Source organism: Pogoniulus pusillus, chromosome 21 (assembly GCF_015220805.1).
Source record: "Pogoniulus pusillus isolate bPogPus1 chromosome 21, bPogPus1.pri, whole genome shotgun sequence".
NCBI lineage: Eukaryota > Metazoa > Chordata > Aves > Piciformes > Lybiidae > Pogoniulus > Pogoniulus pusillus.
Window position 1 is genome coordinate 7,412,648 of NC_087284.1, and position 19,151 is coordinate 7,431,798.

A 19,151-nucleotide genomic window follows, 5' to 3' on the forward strand; every position below is an offset into this window, starting at 1 on the left:
AACCAGGTTGGAAGAGACCTCCAAGATCATCCAGTCCAACCTATCACCCAGCCTTGAATGTTTCCAAGCATTGGACATGCACCACTTCTCTGGAAAACCTGTTCAAGTGATTCGACACCCTCATTGCAGAACATTTCTTCCTTACATCTACTCTGTGGTTTAGTTTAAAATCATTACTCATTGCTCTGTCACAACAGGTCTTGCCTCTCCTCATCTTTTGTATACACCCCTATAAGCATTAAACTGCAAGCAAAAAGGCCTCCTCAGGGCCCCCTCTTCTCCAGGCTGAACAATCCCAACTCTCACAGTGTTTCTTCACATGAGAGGTGTTCCTGCCCTCTGATCATTTTTGTAGACCCACTCCAATAGGTCCATGCTTTTCTTGTGCTGAGGGCTCCAGAACTAGACACAGTACTCATAGGCAGGTTTCACCAGAGTAAAGCTGTATAATCATTTCCCTTGACTTGCTGGCCATGCTTTTTTTGATGCAGCCTAGGACACACTTGGCCTTCTGGGCTGTGAGTGCACACTGCCAGCTCATGTCCAGTTTTCCATCCACCAGTACCTGAAAGTCCTTCTCCACAGGGTTGCTCTCAATTCCTTCGTCCCCCAGCCCGTATCAATACTGATGACTGCCTCATCCCAGATGCAGAACCTTGCACTTGGCCTTGTTAAACCTTAGAAGGTTCACATAAGCCCACTTTGCTGCTTGGCCAGGCCCCTCTAGATAACATCCCACTCTTCTGGTTCATCAACTGCACAACTTAGCATGGTGTCAGCTTGCTCACCACCCAGCCAGCAATTTGCTCCTCCTGGCCAGCTTTTGTTTATATATTGGGTATGATGTTCCATGGTATGGAGCATCCTTATGGCTAGTTTGAGTCAGCTGTTCTTGCCATGCTCCCTCCCAGTTTCTTGTGCACCTGCACACTGGCAAAGCACAGGAACTGCTTAGCAACAACTAAAACATCAGTGTCTTATCAACATTGTCCTCACACTAAATCCAAAACACAGCACTGTATCAGCTGTAAGGAAGAAAATTAACTTCATCCCAGCCAAAATCAGGACAAGCCCTTAGATTCAGGTCCCTGTTCCTGAATGCAACATTGTCAACTAATCCTTCTCATAAACTGAAGATTAAAGTGCTTTGCATACATTCATTAATTAAGCCCCACAGTTACAGCTGTCAGATAATATCACTGAATAATTTATCTGACAAATTTCACTTTTTATGATAAATTATTCAATGTTCTTAATTCTTATTATTTTCTTCAGAATGTATACAGCTGGGCAAGCAATTTGTGAAGCACAGTCATTCAACAGCCTACTAGGTATGCTCTGAAATGATTAAAAAAATTCAAAACACCAAAATGAGTGCAATTATCATCTTGCTAACACTTCCCCCTTCCCCTCCCCCCCTTGCCAGCTTATGCCACTGGAGAAATCTGTCTTATATTTCAACAGTGGGAAATCTGTAAGATTTGTAGACATCTCTGACACATGTAAAAGTGAAAGGGTTTGAATCAAAAAAACAAGACCAGGGGCTAAGACAAATGATTGGAGTGACACAGAAAGCTTGATTTCTAAAACTTTGAGGCAAAAAAACCCAGAATTTAGGTATACTGATGCCTGCACTTAGATGCATCTCAGTTACTGCAGCAAAAGAGCATCAATAAGAAAAACTGCCATAAAAGACCACTAAACAAAGCACTGCAGTAATATTAATGACACAACAAACGAGTCTTCCAGCAGTTTTCAGAACACAACAAGTGAATCCAAACAAATTCTTTCCTTCCTCTCTAAAATTAAGTAAAGCCCTCCCACAGTAAGTATGCATTATACCTTAAAACTTCACCAGTGGGAACAGACAAAAGTAGAACTCCACTGAAATAGATTGTGCTGCTTGCCTACATGCAAGAACAGGTATTTAGTCCCGTTCAAGGAACAGGGAGAGAAATGCAATCATTTCATCTAGTATCATCCATGCAGCACTTTCATCAGTTGATTTCAAAGCACTAGCAACAGTTAATAAAAGAAAAGATAAGAGAATACATATGTGGCATGACTCATCCATCTGAAGCAAATATCAAGAACTTTAGGAATGTTATTTGATGTTCTGGGACCTAAGGGAGTCCAACAGACAAAAAATCTGAACCCTAATGCATCAACCTTTCCAAAACTGAATTAATGAATTAAAACCTCAGACTATGTTCAATTTTGTCTTGAAAAACTACATGAGGGGAGAAAAATCAGCATACTCCTACATCCTCATGTCTTGACCATCATAATAAACTTCAGCCTGTAGGAGAGAAGGCTCCCAAAAGGCCCTATAGTACAGTACCTGAAGAGAGTCCATAAGAAAGCCAGGAAAAGACTTCTGTCAAGAGCTTGTAGTGATAGTGATTGGCTGGATGGTTGCACACAGAGTGGTGATCAACAGCACAAAGTCCACCTGGAGACCAATGAGAAGTGGCATCCCTCAGGGGTCAGCGCTGGCATCAGTGTGGTTTAACATCTTTGTCAGTGATGTGGACAGAGGAATCGAGTGCACCCTCAGCAAGTTTGTAGATGACACTAAGCTGTGTGGCACAGTCAACTTGCTAAAAAGCAGGGATGCCATCCAGAGGGATCTGGACAGGATGGAGAGATGGGACCAGGCCAATCTCATGAAATTCAACAAGGCCAAGTGTAAGGTCCTGCACCTGGATCGGCACAAGCCCCAGCATAAACACAGGCTGAATGGCAAATAGCTGGAGAGCAGGCCTGCGGAAGAGGACCTGGGGGTCTTAGTTGACAGAAAGCTCAACATGAGCCAGCAGAGTGTGCATGCAGCCCAGACAGCAACCATGTGCTGGGCTGCATCAAGAACAGTGTGGCCAGCAGGGCAAGGGAGGGGATTCTGCCCCTTTACTCTGCTCTTGTCTGACCCCATCTGGAGTACTGTGTGCAGCTCTGGAGCCCCCAACATGAGAAGGACATCAAACTCTTGAAGTGACTCCAGAGGAGAGCCACAAAGATGATCAGAGGCTGGAGCAGCTCTGCTATGAAGACAGGGTACAAGAATTGGAGCTCTTCAGCCTGGAGAAGGCTTCAAAGAGACCTTGTTGTCTTCCAGTACTTGAAGGGGGACTATAGGAGGGCTGCGGATGAACTATTTACAAGGTCTTTTAATGACAGGATGAGGAGTAATGGGTTTAAACTGGCAGAGGGGAGATTTAAACTAGGTGTTAGGAAGAAATTCTTTACAGTAAGAGTAGTGAAACACTGGCACAGGTTGCCATAGCAGGCTGTGGATGCTCTCTCCCTGGAGGTATTCACGGCCAGGTTGGATGAGGCCTTAAGTGACCTGATCCAGTAGGAGGTGTCCCTGGCTATGGCAGGGGGTTGGAACTAGTTGATCTTTGAGGTCCCTTCCAACCTAAACCATTCTATGATTCTACAATAAGATGAAAAGGAATGGATTGAACCTTGAGGAGGGCAGATTTAGAATGGATATTAGAAAGAAATTTCTTACAGTGATGGTGGTGAGACACTGGAACAGTTTGTCCAGGGAGATCATGGATGTCCCCTCCCTGGTGGTGTTCACGGCCAAGTTGGATGAGGCCCTAACCTGGGCAAGTGGAAGGTGTCCCTGGTCATGACAGTGGTGTTAGAACTAGATGATCTTTAAATGTTCCTTCTGACACAAACCATTATACAAATCTATGAATAGAAGAGGGAAAGTCCACAGGCCCAGCTCCACCCAGCCCTTGTCCTGTCTCACTCACATGCCAGACAAGTAAGAAATACACAGGAACTGCTCCACCTACCAATTCATGATATGGTATGCGTAGCTGCAGCAAGGGAATAAAGGAGACATTAGCTAATTGAATTTGTCACAGCTGGATGAGAAAACAAAATGCACTGATACAAGTGGTTCTTGTAAAGTGCACTGCATGATATATGTCACTCTGAGAAGGCAAGGTACGGATTAATTGCCAGGGATTGACTAAACATTTTAGAGATGAAGTCCAAGATTTACAGTGCATCCTTTTATTTTTAGGAAAGCCTAAGTAAATTGGCCTAATCAGTCAAATTAAGGAGCTCTTCCCCCCTGCATGCTGAATCTTCTTCAATGTTAGTGAATTTTTCTAAGGAAAAATTAATAAAAATGTCTTATCATAGATCAATAGTTGAAAGTGATGGACTTACAGTAGTGAATTTAAATGAGCCTGTGAGTCTAGGATCAAACATTTCCTTCTAGTCTGGGGAGCTGCTTGATTTTTTTCCTGTTATCTCTGGTGATTATTTTAAAGTATTACATTTAAGTTCATTAACCTCCAAAATTATCTTTAAAGCAAAGGAGCTGAAATGACACGTGCTGGGATAGATCAGAATTGAACAGGCTTCTGACATTGTCTTATGTCTTGCTTAGGAGAAATACATATTTTTTTTTAAAGGGAAGAAGAGTGCAAAGGATTTTGAGACAATAAATGGTTTGGGATTTATGTGCTCTCCTGCAGTTACATTCCGTTAATATGGAAAAGAGCACAAGATGTTCTAAATTTCCATTAAAACAAACATAAGAAAAGGCAGCAATAAAAACATTTCACAGGAGGTGCACCATCCTATCTGCCGCAGTCACTTCGATGGAATGAAATGCTTCAGCTTCTGACAGCAATGCTTGTGTGAGACATGCACACTGCAGAGGTCTAGACCTTTCACAAATCCCACTTGTGAAGGCAGCTTAGTTAAACAGTTACTCTCTCTCTTTTTTCTCTTGTAACACAATTGTTAATGAAAAAATGGTAAGAAGAGAAATTCTGTTTAGCAACAGCACTTAAAATTCCTTTTGGAGACCTCTTTGGCCTCTTTTGTATGCTCCCACAGTCTTCCCCTCCACACATCAGCCACTGTCACTTCCTTTGAGAGAAAATTAATCAATTAGGTCTTGAATCCTCAAGACTGAAAAAGAAACCAGCTATAAATAGCATGAGAACCTGTGACTACCAGCAGCTCTGAAAATTATTCAGACCTCTATTTGCAAGATTTTGTAAGAGGCTGATTTCATTTAGGTGATTTAGTTTAGTTACATATCCTCCACTGCACTACATCAGTACTGCTTTCCTGACTCGACCAGCTCTTTCTCAGTTTGCATGCAGCTGAGCACATAGCTCAATTTCATGCCATGAGCAACAACTATTTATTCCCCAGGATTAACATGAAGAAATAAAGGGAAAGGTACCAAATACCCATATTAGACCAGAAAAAGGCTACCATCCACCTGGCTTTTCCTGAATACTCCTGGTAATATTTTTTTCACTGCCAGTCAACACAGCTCTAAGGTTTCCATTTGCCCAATTTTTTTCCCCCTCAGACATACTGGCTGAAGAGGAATTTTTTTTCCATCAAAACATAAATTAGATTGGTTGAAAGTTAACCTTTCCAGAAGCTTAGCCAATGTTTTATGGAATTCTGAAAGTAGCTCAAATCAAAATGAGTTCTATGAACAAGACAGGCATAAATTTCAAAACAAAGACATTCTTAACACTTCATATTTACATTAGGAACATTTATTTAGTGGAATCTGGTAGCGTACAGCCCCCCAGATGCACACTTTGTTTTGCAGGATCATTTCATGCAGCAGGGTAGTAAAATGATCAGTTTCCTTATCTAAATCCTTGCCCACTACCTCTGCACCAGACAGGGTATTTCCTAATGTTCTAGAATTCTGAGCAGCTTTGAATAAATATCAGTCTCCATACAGCCTTCTAAAGAAATATTTATTCTGTTCTAAACACACAACTTGCTAGTAAATTAGCAGAATGCTCAGGGGATAAAAAAAATCCCACACCACCAGATCTTGTTTCTTAGGCCAGTTTCTCACTTTCAGCCAGGAGAAATGGGAGTTTTATAGTACTATAAAAGGGAGACTCAAATTTCTCCAAGGGATTGCATTATTTGCTTCAAAACAGTCAGAGAGTCATGCATTGCAGGATGGTAGCTCAGGAAAAAGGAAAAAAAATCAGTCATGGGAAGAGTAAAAGAATCTGATGCTGATCCTATGACATGGGTGAAAGAATAAAAATTAAAAATACATTTTAATTAAACACATCACCAAAACAACCCCCCCCAAAGGACTCCCAAAACAACCCAACAGTAAAAAAATAAAAACACACAAGAGAAAAAAAAAAAAAAAAAAAAAGAGAAAATAAAATACAATAAGACAACAAAGAGATAAAAAATTCCGAAGACTTGGTAAAAGATTCAGAAAGATAAAAGAAAGAAGGAAAGAAACCCATACTGCTACAGTATTAATAGACATACCAAGCCAATGGTAGCATTTCCGAATACAAATCATACACCAAATGACAACAATTCCATTTCAGTTGCGTGTTGTAGCTCTTAATTTATTCCCTTTATTCATAGACAATGTTTTCTGTTTCTAGGCTAACAATGGAATGTAATAATCTACTCAGCAGTAGCCCTTCTCCGCTGGATAAAAATCCTGCAAAAAGTGTTGGGCTTGACTGAAAAAAAAAAAGTAAAACATTCTCTGAATTATATTTGCACTTTTGATTCACAAGTGAATACAGGCACAGCAGAAACCATTTAAAACATTTTTACCATCAGAAAAAAACAACCAGGAGAAATAAAAAGCAAGCTATGTATGAACACTCGGGCATACTATCAGTGATTAAAACCACACACAAACATAAGCACGGAGCAACTAAACATCAAAAATACAGTTTGCAATGACACAAGCGGTCCCTTAAAGAGACTATCCTTAACGTATTCAGAAGCTGTGGCAATTAAAAGTAGCATGGGCATCAGACTTTTTTAAGAGGGCATTTGAAGCGTCAGCATTTCTGTCCCCATTCTTGGATTTTTCAGGTGAGTTTGGTCTATCTTGACTAGAATAAAAAGGAGATTCTTGGCTGAAGAAATATGCTGAAACACTTTCAGTGTAAGCATCCCAATGGCTTGCTGATGCAGCCAGCAGAAAAACAGTGAAATAACATCTCAGCATCAGCATTACTGAGAGATATCTAAATGGCACTTCCACAAAATCTTGGGACGCTAAGAGTTAGTTCCCCCTCTTCCCATGTTTTTATCACTTGCCTCTAACAAGGCATTTTCTAACACTTAAGCTCACATCACAAGTTTTCTAAGAATGCTACGAACTGCAAACTTTACCAACCTATTCCAGGCTTCTTGTATCCAGTGAAGTCAATACACTTCAAAGAAGCAGAGGAGTTCACAGCTCAAGAGTTACTATACCCTAAGTTTTCTTGTGGATATTCCTACCACATACTAAAAAGGGATTTTTGTAGCTCAGCCTACTCCTAGTTCTGTGTTTGAGTTAAAACACAGTCTGTCATTGATATGTGAGTATCTTAGGCAATGCTTCATGTATTTCAAATATCTTCAGAGAAGAGTCACTTAAAGCAGAATTCACCATGCTGAATAAGGGTACCATTAATAAGTACCACATTTTTCATAGAGAGACATGAGATAAGTTTTGTGACAAACGAACCTCTGTGTTAAATGCAGCATTTCCCATATAGAGAGTTTCTCAGTAAAAGCAGTCTGTACACTGCTTTTATACACTAATGTGTTACATTAAGCATTCATCTGTGTCTATTCAAGAACCTCAGCATGCTAAATTTTTTGCGAAAGACTTGACGAATGCAGAGCTAATACGTTCCCAAATGAGAGAGGAAAAAGACAGGGCTGTCCTTTGGAGTGGCAATAGCAGAAGAACTAAACACATTTTTTTGCATAAAGCTAACACTGGAGGAAAGGATGTTTACATATCAGAGTCCTTATTTACAGAAGAAAGACCTAGAAGTTCCTCTAACTGAAGTGTTAGTAGGAAAGCTTTTACAAAATAAGTGAGCCATAACGAATTACAAGGGCAGAGTGATGTTCACTCAGGATTTCTAAAGAACACTGTTCAGATCTGAAATTGATGAATTACCAATAGTGTGCAATCAGCCTTGGTATCAGAGGAAGGAAAGATGCCAAATATAGCACCATCTGGTTTTGTAAATCTCAGGAGGATCCAGTTTTGTCTTTCATTTAGGACAAAGTGATAGAGGAGCTCAAAAACAAACAGACAAATATCATCCAAAAATAAAAGAACAAACAGACTGAAGAAAATGTTACATGGTGGACAACTATACCATAAGAAAAGAGAGATGAAGTCAAAATAACCCCTAATATCAAAATGAAGGTATAAAATTAGATGGCAGTGGATCCAAAGAAATACAAATTAATGTGTTTTATATACTAATACCTGATATTTATTTTCAATTAAAGTCATATTACACAAAAAAAGTAATTGAAAATAAATTGCCAAAAAGTCTGCCCTGAATCTCTGAAAATCAACTTTTTTCTCAATTTTATTAAACTACTAGGAAAGAAACAAACAATTAAAAATAGTGCAAGCCCTACATCCAACTCCCACGAAAAATAAATGTGATTTACCTGTTAAAGCATCCCCTCCCACTGTCCCTATCTCCCATTTCCATCCATGACCACAGCATGCCCACAGTTCCAAGCCCACCAAGTATCAATGTTTCAGTACTCAACAAAGCTAAATCCTAACAAAGCTATATCTTCACAAAGCTGCAAGGCAGCCAAAGCAGACACATAACTGCTGTGCTTTGATCTAGGAGAAGACGGATGACTTAAGTCATATCTCACTCACCCTACTGAGCTGAATAGATAGTTAAACTCATTGCCATTCATAGAATGAAAAAGAGCTCCAGGATCATTAAGTCCATCCGTCAACCTAACACCACCATGGCCACTAAACCATATCCTGAAGTGTCACGTCCACATGTTCCTTGAACATCTCCAGTGACGGTGATTCTACTATCTCCAGAAAGAAATTTTCACTAATATCTAACCTAAACCTCCCCAGCACAATTTTGGACCATTTCTTCTCATTCTATTGCTTGATACAAGAGGGAAGAGAACAATCCCCACTTCACTCCAACCTCCTTTCAGGGAATTGTAGAGAGCAATGACGTCTCCCGTTCAGCCTCCTCCTCTTCAGACTAAACAACTCCAGTTCCATCAGCCAGTCACCAGCTTTGTTGCCCTTCCCTGGACATGCTCCAGCACCTCAATATCCTTCTTACAGTTGGGGGCCCAAAACTGAACTCAGAGGTGCGGCCTCACCAGTATAGGGGCACAATCAATTCCCTACTCGTATTGGCCACACTATTCCTGACACCAGCCAGGACATTGTTTGCCTTCTTGGCCACCTGAGTTTATTGTTGGCTGATGTCCAGATTCTGGTTTCCTTTGAGTTTCTGCTTATATCATGGCTCTTCTCCATTTTGTCAGCCTGATTTACTTGTGAAACCAGAGAATAACAAACCCATTGGTGGAATGTTCAATGCCACATTGTTTGGAATGGCTTCCAGGAGACAGCCATTACATGAATTTTGGTATTAAAGCTAAAACATTATATAGAAAACACTTGCACAGAACTGAAAAAGCAAGAAGGCATCTGCAGAAACAAATACCTAAACAATAAACACAAAACAAGGTCTTCTTGTAAATTTAACATCCCAAATGAGGATGTCTTACCAAGAACTACTATTAGGTTAGCATTACTTGCACTTTCCTCACTATTATAGATTCTTTGTGCTGCAGAATTATCTCCTTTTCCTTGCCTAAATCAGTTCAGAATTAGCCATTCATTACTTGCACACCAGAATGGGCACAGGCCTTCTGGAGGTCTCTCCCTCAGTTGCAGCAGCAGCCTGTGATCCCAGTATCTTTCACCACACATCACAGTGTTACTTGAAGAAAATTGATAGGTATAGCTTGAAAAACCCAACTCGGTGCACTACTCTGTGCTTGAGAATTGTCTGAATCTCCTTTTGAAACCTGAAGCAGATGTTACCACAAGGTTCAACTGCAAAGGTTTTTGATAAAATTGTATGAATTATGCTGTGTCATCTGGCTGACCAGGCTGTCTCTTCTAGACTTAAAAAATGAATAATAGAATGTTAGGGGTTGGAAGAGACCTCTAGAGATCATCCAATATAACCCCCGCCAAAGCAGGACCACTTCAGGCAGGCCACACAGGAACACATACAGAAGGGTTTTGAAAGTCTCCAGAGAAGGAAACTCCACAATTTTGCTGGGCAGCCTGTTCCAGTGCTCAGTCACTCTCACAGTAAAGAGGTGTTGAGGTGGAACTTCCTGCGTTACAGCTTGTACCTGTTGTTCCTTGTCCTATCACTGGGCACCACCATAAAGAGATCATCACCTTCATCTTGACACTCACCCTTCAGATATTTACAGATATTAATAAGATCTCCTATTGGCCTTCTCTTCTTCAGACTAAACAGCCCCAGTTCTCTCAGTCTTTCTTCACAGCAAAGATGATCAAGTCCCTTAATCATCCTTGTAGCTCTCCTGTTGGACTATCTGCAGTAGATCCCTGTCTCCTGAAATGGGGACCCCAGAAATAAATACAATATTCCATGAGTGGTCTCACCAGAGCAGAGTGGGAGGAGAATCTCCCTAGACCTTCTGGACACACATATTCAACCATCAATTTGCATGCTGTATTGTATACAGCACCTTAAATGGGAAGTAAGTTTGATTTAGTTATTAACAGAATCATAGAATTATCAAGGCTCGAAGGCACCTCAAGGATCATCCAGTTCCTACCCCCTTGTCATGGGCAGGAATACATCACACTCGATCGGGTTGCTCAGACCCACATGAAAAATCTCCAGGGACTTCCAACACCTCCCTGGGCAACCTGTTACAGTGTGTCACCGTGCTCATGGTGAAGAACTTCTTCCTAACATCCAATCTGAATCTACCCACTTCTAGTTTGGCTCCATTCCCCCTAATCTTATCTCTAGCTGACATCCTAAAAAAATCTCCCTTCAGATATTGGAAGGCCACAATAAGGTCTTCTCAGAGCTTTTTCCTCTTCAGACTGAACAGCTCTAACTCTCTCAGTCTATCCTCATAGAAGAGGTGCTCCAGTTCTCTGATCATCCTTGTGGCCCCTCTCCGAACACACTCCAGCGTGCAGGCACACTTGCACATGTACTTATATGCATGTGTTTTTCAGACTTAAATGTACAGACATCATTTGGGATGACAAAGGGCCATTTTTTTCAGAAAAGCAAGAGTTTCAAAATTCTAGATTTTAAAAAATATTGTTAATATTTGTGAGGAAACAGGGATTAGCAGAGAACAACTGCTGAGACCTTTACTTAAATAGTCATTTGTTCTCAGCATCATTAAAAACAAGTTTTCACCTGTTACTCATCCTCTTTTTGGTTACAAAAGCTGGTGTTTGTTTGAACAAGGATGGAAAAGGAACTGCTCAAAGTTGTTTACACAAAAAAAGAACACGGTACCAACAGGAGGAAGCATACTTCATACTACTGAGAAATAGTTCTATTTTGAGCACAGGCTTACTCCCAAACTCAGAAGTACAATGACACAGGCATCTGGTAGCTTCTTGCTTGGAGCAGCATTGCTGTCCCAAATATTTTCAATTCATGGCATTTCCTATTCCTGAGGTTTCAAAGAGCACACTTTTAAGCTTATTTCTGTAGCTTTTAGGACCAGAAACGTTTTTTCCCTAGTCAAAATTGAAGGTCAAAATATGAGGGATAATGGCTTTAAGCTGGAAGAAGGTAGATTTAAGCTGGATACTAGGAAGAAATTCTTTACAGTGAGGGTGGTGAGACACTGGAACAGGTTGTCCATGGAGGTTGTGGATGCCCTCTCTCTGGAGGTGTTCAAGGTCAGGCTGGATGGGGTCTTGAGCAACCTGCTCTAGTGGAAAGTGCCCCTAGCCATGGTTGGAACTAGATGATACTTAAAGTCCCTTCCAACTTAAACTATTCCATGATTCTGTGAAAATAAACCAATGACTTTGAGCTCCAGGACTTTAACGGCAAAAAAGATGATGAGACAAGCAGAAAGACAGTGTAAGACAAACATGACAGAAGGCTTCAACAGCAGCCTAAGGGAATACTGTGTAGGTAAATGCCACACCTCTTATTTTTCTGTTGTACAAGTCATTTGAACTCCACCTAATTATAGGTTCACTATGCTTCATTTCAAGCAGCGGTCAAGTCTAAAGTGCTGCATTTCAGAGAAAGAGAGAGAAGTGCCAATTTTCTACAGATGTAAAACAACAATGCTTCACTGGCCCACACCATTACTTTGCAATTCTCCAGCTTTTGCAGAGACTCCTGCACTCCCGTCACACACACAGGCAATGCTCATGGTTCTGTAGAGCAGACAGCCCTTCAGATGGTGGGAGCACTCTGCCTTCACTTTGCTTAAAGGGAGTTTTTCCCAGCTATCCTCTTCCAAAACACACGGTGTGATTCGACATGCTGCAGCTGTGGTGCCTCATGCTGTCTGTCCTCTGCCACAGGGAACAGCAGCTCCTGGGTTTTCACAGAGCCTGCTGACTAAAGACTTAAGTAAACAACATCACTACTTTGTGTGTGTGCCTTCACAGCTGCTTAATTAGTCCATTGCTTTATTTTAAGTCAGCAGGGACTTCCCCATTTCGAGAGCAGTTCAATGATATTTGAGGGAGAAAGGAAGAAATAAAAATGCTCTGAACTCTGCTCTTCTCATCTGACAAACTTGCACATGTTTGCACAAATTTACTCACTTTTTGCGAATAAGAGCTGCTGCCTGGTGAAGCCTAAGCCTTTCAATTCTCTTTAGGTTTACAATATGGTTTGGTTCAATTTTAATCTAATTTATTTCCTGTTTCCAGTAGGATTTTCACAAAGTACAAAGAAGGATAGAATATGGTCCTGTAATCTGTATCCATTTTTTATTGTGGCAGCTGCCAAAATAACTTAATGTATTATGTGGATATTGTGACTTGACAAAGCCTTCCATTTTGTATCACACAATTTTGTTAATACTGACTCTGTTACATGCCTTTTTCTTTTTTATCCAAGGAATATGCTTCCACACTTGTCTACATAATATAAACTATAATTCCTCCACTAACCTCCAGTTTTACATCCTCTCTGAATCACATAGTGGTAGGAATTCCTCTTGTTAACCTTAATATTATTAAAGAACAACAACTGAGACATTAAATACTTCAATGAGTAACAATAACTCAGAAGAAGTTCTTCTTTCACAAATGACAGCCGCCTCCCAACCTTCTTATTTCACTTGTTAAAAGTGAATGTAACCTTTCCCTTCCCTGGAGTGGCCTCTTCGCAATCATGGTTCCCGACCTACTTCTTAGCTGTTTCCCTAAAGAAAATAAAATACCCTCCTGAATTTTGGAAGTGGGGGAAAAAAAATCAATGTCGATAATGTTTAATAAATAACCTTTGTTGAAATAATCTAAATCTATGTAGAGTAAGCCCCAACAGCCCTCTCACATCCCACAGCTGATTTGCATATTGGGTCATGGAACATGTTTCAGGACATTTGACTGCAGACCTCACTGAAATATTCATAATACTGTGTTCCAAGTCATATGCAGTACAAATTTTCTTCAGACAAAGCCTCCTTGTTGTGAACACCTATAAAACTGTATTTAAAAAAATAGTTTAAAACTATATTCCCTACTTGAAACCAACTTTTAGCAGCTTATACTACATTAACCACATATTTCCCATGAGTTCTGCAGACCTGAATGGATTCACACACATGCTGCTTAATTGAGAGAGGCCATCAGAAGTTGACCTGGAATAGCTAACTGCTCTGTCTGGGAGAGAAAAGATCTAGATAGTAGAAAGAATGTATTCTGGTATGGTATGAAAAGGGTGTTACAAACATGGTTTGCAAATGTCCTGGGTGCTCTTTAGTTTTCATGTGTGCATTGTAGAGAAATCTTAGCCAAACCAATAACACTTGCAAAGATGATCAATGCAATGAAACACATTGATAATCCACTCATGTCATGTGATAATTCACTTATGTCATGTGAATTTTATCTGTTGTCTGTGTAGTCAGAAATACAGCAACTCTTCATCTTCCTGTCTTTGAAGTTAAGGCCTAAGACAAACATTTCCAATGTTTTTGAGGTAGGAAAATTATACATTTTAAGTTTAATAACAGTCTAAAATGCTCCAATATATATTTTATAGGAAATAATTGACTAATGTAAATTGAGCTGAGCAAACAATTCTTCTAAAAAATATCCAAGCAGTTCTTTCTTACAACCTGTGGTCTCACAATAAAATGAAAGCAACAGAAAGCATAGGCAATTTCTCCTTACAACTTAAGTACTGGAAATTCCATCCCAAAATGAGACAAAACTCTACTGTGAGGGTGATGGAGAATTGGAAGAGGATGCCCAAACAGGTTGTAGTCTCCTTCTCTAGAGACGTTCAAAACCTGACTGGATGCATTCTTCTGTGACCTGCCCTAAGTAGTCCTTGCCTTGAGCAGAGCTGGACTCCATGCCTTCAAAATCCTAGTGTTCTGTAATCTCTAGTTGGAATGCTTTCACAGATTAGTGGACATTACCATTATTACAGTGCTAGGCAGCAGACAAGTATGCATTTATGTAAGGGAACTTCCCACTTAAGAGGATAAATGCAGAAAATTTGTGGGTGATTACTTATTTTTTGTTAAAGACCTTCACCATCAATGCTCAAAGGTCAATGGCATCAGAAGTAGTCTTGGTAGAAGCGAAGTCAAAAAGAGAGGAAGTATTTCTCTTGCCATGCAAATTTACCTAAATATTAAGCAAATATATGTCAACTGACTCTCAATTATTACTCACTGTCTGTTGTGCAGCAAGACTCTAGCAGATGCATTTACTAAACTGCAACACTAGCTGCAAAGCTGTTCTGGTTTCAAGAGCTCAGAAAGTTTGCTTCCCAGCTCCATCCTACTCAATAAAGATCATGTGGGAGGCTTCTCCAGCAGAAATCTCCACTGGAAATGGCTAAGTCAGGAAGAATCTCTGCAGAAGTTCCTGCTGCTCAGCTGCCCCACTTCAGAGATGGAAAAATCAGTAAGTCTCTCACAAATTTGAGTTTAAGATAACTGTATTACCCATGAGTAGCAAACCCACAATCGCATTAGGCAAATGATTTCATACGGTTTAGGTAAAAGCTTTATGTCACGCCAAAGTATATTTCTGTGAAGTCAAAGACCACACATGTCACAAGAATATTCTTCTAGTGGCATTTGAAAGCTGAGCATTTTTATTGGTGTTGCATGTCATATACTGCTCATAAAGAAACAGGGTTTCCTTAATACTCTAAGTCCCATTTTAAAAACCTCAGAAGGAGAGATAAAAGCTTATGCAATTTGGAAAGGTCTAAATACTACCAGAAATAACTTTTCCATACTGAATAATATTCCAGGATTAACACTTGATGTTGTAGGACCTATCACGTTTAGAAACGGAAGCCTCCTCCTATTGGCCAGTGGAAAAAGTAGTCTTTGCAGCTTTTGAACAGTGTGAAGAGCCTGCCTCTAATACTGATGAGTTATCAGACCTTAATCCTTTTACTAATCCGGAAAAATTGCCAGAATGCTGTCACTTCCAACACAAAACCAAGTGAGACTTGGCAACTTCAATGGATGTCACTTTGGGGAATTTAAATAAACTCAAGTCCAGAACTCAAAACAAAACTCAAAGAATGTGAGCCAGGCAAACCAAACCACTCAACCAAAACTATTCCCATGAGTTGCAAGGAAACAAAGCTCTGTTGACAGAAGGACCTTGCTCATCATCAGCAATAGCTGCTTGTCTGACAGAAGCCACAGAATGCACCACATGTACTGGCTCCATTTTATCTTTCCTTTAACCATGACGCTAAAAGCCCTCCAAGGATCCCAATTTGACAGAAAGACAACATATGATTGCACTATGTAAAGATGCAATAACAGGGAGAGAGAAGTCTCTTCTCATTAATTGATTTGGTCTCCTTTGTCCAAATCAGGTCTATCCTCTTCAGCTTTTAGCAATTCACTGGGACAAGTATCAGAGACATCAAAGTCTACATCTTTGTTGAGTAATAAACCCTCACTATTCTATGAAATACATGATCCCAGAAACAGCACTGCCAGAGTCAGAGGCAGAGCATCAAATAATCCCTGGCAATGGCATCAAGCTGGTCATGAATTTGGTTACTGCCTGAAAACCAAAATAGGATTTTGCTGTTCATCACATTAACACAGTGACTATAAGGATCCATAAGGCAAGTCACAGTCTCTTTTTATGCAAATTTTGAAATAGGCACCATATTTTAAACAAATAGATGTACAAGAAAATGTATTTTCATATTTTGAAGGATGAATTTTTAATAACTTAATTACAATTTCACAAAAGAAAGAATCATTACTTGCTACACATTCCAAATCCTTCAATATCAAACATGTGTCTCCAAAATTGCCCTCTACATGTATATTAATGATACCATCAGATGCTTAAGAGACATGCCCTGAATAATACATACATTTTAAATTAACTCCCATTCTTAATCGGAGTGGATAGAAAAGTGGAAGCAATCAAGTTCAGGTTCACTCATAATTATTATCACTTCAGTATTATTATTATTAATAGAAAATTCTGTTATCAGTGTGTATTTACAAGCAATCTCAGCAAATCTACTTAGAAAACAGATTTTGCAAGTCACATCAACACTGTATAACAATCCATGGCTTAATGAGCAGAAAGAAACTTCTGGCAACTTGACAAAATACTGGTTCAGACAACTTACAAAACCCATGGTTTAGAGAATTATCATTCTCTTGCTGCTCATACAAAGATCTTTTCAAAAGAAATGAGAAATTATCATGCGATTCAACTATACTCTAGGACAGAGAAGCCAAGGAATGGATCAGGCTGTTATGGTCTGGAATTGTAGTAACAACAGCGTAGCGCAGCTGAGCAATGGGTACCTGAAGCTCTTGTATTTGAGAGAAACCACTTTGGAGTTACTCAACTACACTGGGTCTTTCAGACTACATAAAAAATTTAGTGATGCTCCAGTCCCACTTAGGAATAAGTATTTTGAGGCAGAGCAGTAAGCCTGTTATCTAAAAAGTTGCCTCAAGCTAGCTAACTGAAGATGCAGAGGTAGTTGCTTTTTTATCAATGTATATAAGAAGCTCATTGTAGTAGGCAGAGAAAGGACTAGAGAAAAATTGCAGAAGGAACATAAAAATAGGTACAGAGAATACAAATTTACACTCCTTTAGGGAACAGGACTTGAGGAACTATAGGAACTCAGGAGCAGAGAATTTTATGGAGAATCTCAAGAAAATTAGCACCACTTTCTTTTTCTCACACACACAGTCCAAATTTGCAAGATTTTCCAGGGGAAGGTCACATAATTTCACAGGGGAAGTGATGTTCTAGCTATTAACACAATTCATTTGTAAAGCATGAGGCTGTGCTTCTCATTTATGGAATCAATACCTGGGAGAAACTGTGCTTTGAAGAACCTTGAAGGGATTGGAAAAGAATAAAGATCTTTAGGGTAGTGAACTTCACTCTCTGCTCTTACAGAGAAGATATTTAAGTCAAATGTTGCAGAAAAACCTCATACAGATTTCTCCTACTCATTGCAGGTGATACCAAATAAAAGCTTCAAGTTTTCCCTTGTGACTGGTAAATGCCAATTATCAACCTAATGAAGTTATAAGATCTTACTGCTGTGTCAGGAATCAGCAATCTGAAAGGTAACTACAAGTATTAGACAGGAAGAATAGTCTCTATTACAGAAGTCAGCAATAAGATGACTGAGATTCCACTAGATTCATTTCTGTTTCATATACCTCATACATACACACAGTGTCATTTCTGTGTATTACAGAGTGTGAGTTTTAAACTTCAAGCTCAGTCCTGTCCATACTGATGTCTCTAAGAACTTTAGGATTGAATTCACCGAAAGACTGAATACCCAATCACCAATACACTACAGTTGCCTTACGTTAAATTTGACTTCTATTAAATTTCAAATTAAAGAATCACCTTGAGTTTGTAGCTGTATTAGCAATTTTGTTAGGCTTTTTCAATAATAATTCTCCCCTTCAACACTGGAGTTTCTGCAAACTGCTTACAGAATGAAATAGGGTTCAATTTTCTATCAAAGTCTCCTTCCTATTAATTTATCTGTGACTACAATGGTTTGGTTTCCCCCCCCCCCCACTTCTTTAGTCCCAGTCCTTTGCCCAGTGAACTGGATTTTGTGACTTAGAAAAGAGAGGACCAAACAGATGTTCAACCTTCCTACAGCATTTGAAAACAGATGTACAGTGTCACATAATTCACTGCTGGGAAGACAGCATACCTAGATCAAGGGCCAAATAGTAGCTTTCTCTGCACTATTAAATAAGTAGAAAAGAGAGGGACTGTAATTACATTTAAAATCTTAGCCTCAGCCTAAAGCCCACTGCACATTTGCCACTTCAGGAACAGCAGGCATTCTGCCTAATATTGTGCTCAAGGGGATGACCAGGCATTTCTCCTTGAAAAATGAATTCCCACTTCCCTCCAGGAAGAGCCATCCTCAGTGATGGCTTTTTCCATCAGTTCTTGGATTCAACTCACTGCAGTAGCTGCTGGCTGGTAAGTTCTGGCTCTGCAGCATTGAGCAACAAGGAGCAGAAGAAGATAGAGTGATCTGCATATTGCACTGCATTTGCAGTCCAAAAGGAGAGAATGTTGCAAGTGTGAACTGAATTTCAATAAAAACCTCTTGGAATCCAAACTAAAAAAAGAAAGGTTAATGACGTTTACCTCCTAAAAAGGCCAGCATGCATATGCTAGGGGGGAAGTCTGTAAGGAATGACTGATTGGCGCCTACTTTCTGTACTGCTTCTCTTGAATCACTGGCTTTATAATGCAAAGGCCTGCATTTTGAGCGACTGCATAGAGGACTTAAATACAGCTTGGAAACCTCATCTTCCTAGGAGAGACCACCTACCAAGCACTCATCTTGTGTAGATTTTGACCAGTCTACCCCTGGTTAAATCTTTAAGAGCTGAGGCTTTAATACCTTGAGATTACTATTTCCCACCGCCTCAGACTCCATTCAGCACTGATTATTTTTAGGATGCAGAGGTTGCCAGCTTCAAAGAAACATCCCTAAAGGACTGTCTTAATAGCCTCAGTCAGCCAAACATAGTATGACAACAGCTAGCTCTACCTGACTGTATAACTT

The 19,151-nt window shown here is 39.9% G+C and overlaps 1 long non-coding RNA gene across 9 annotated transcripts in view; it reads right to left on the bottom strand.

The window, feature by feature from the left end:
* The window catches only part of LOC135184768 (uncharacterized), a 260,467-nt gene that overhangs the window by 168,042 nt on the left and 73,274 nt on the right, over positions 1-19,151 (bottom strand). Inside the window, exon 3 of one of the 9 annotated variants that reach the window (XR_010306165.1) lies at positions 12,819-13,269. The exons of 7 other annotated variants lie outside the window; for them this stretch is intronic. This is a non-coding gene — a long non-coding RNA (uncharacterized LOC135184768). Of the gene's footprint in view, positions 1-12,818; positions 13,270-16,258; positions 17,431-19,151 lie in introns of those variants that run through there. One more of the 9 variants, XR_010306163.1, reaches the window with a different exon arrangement.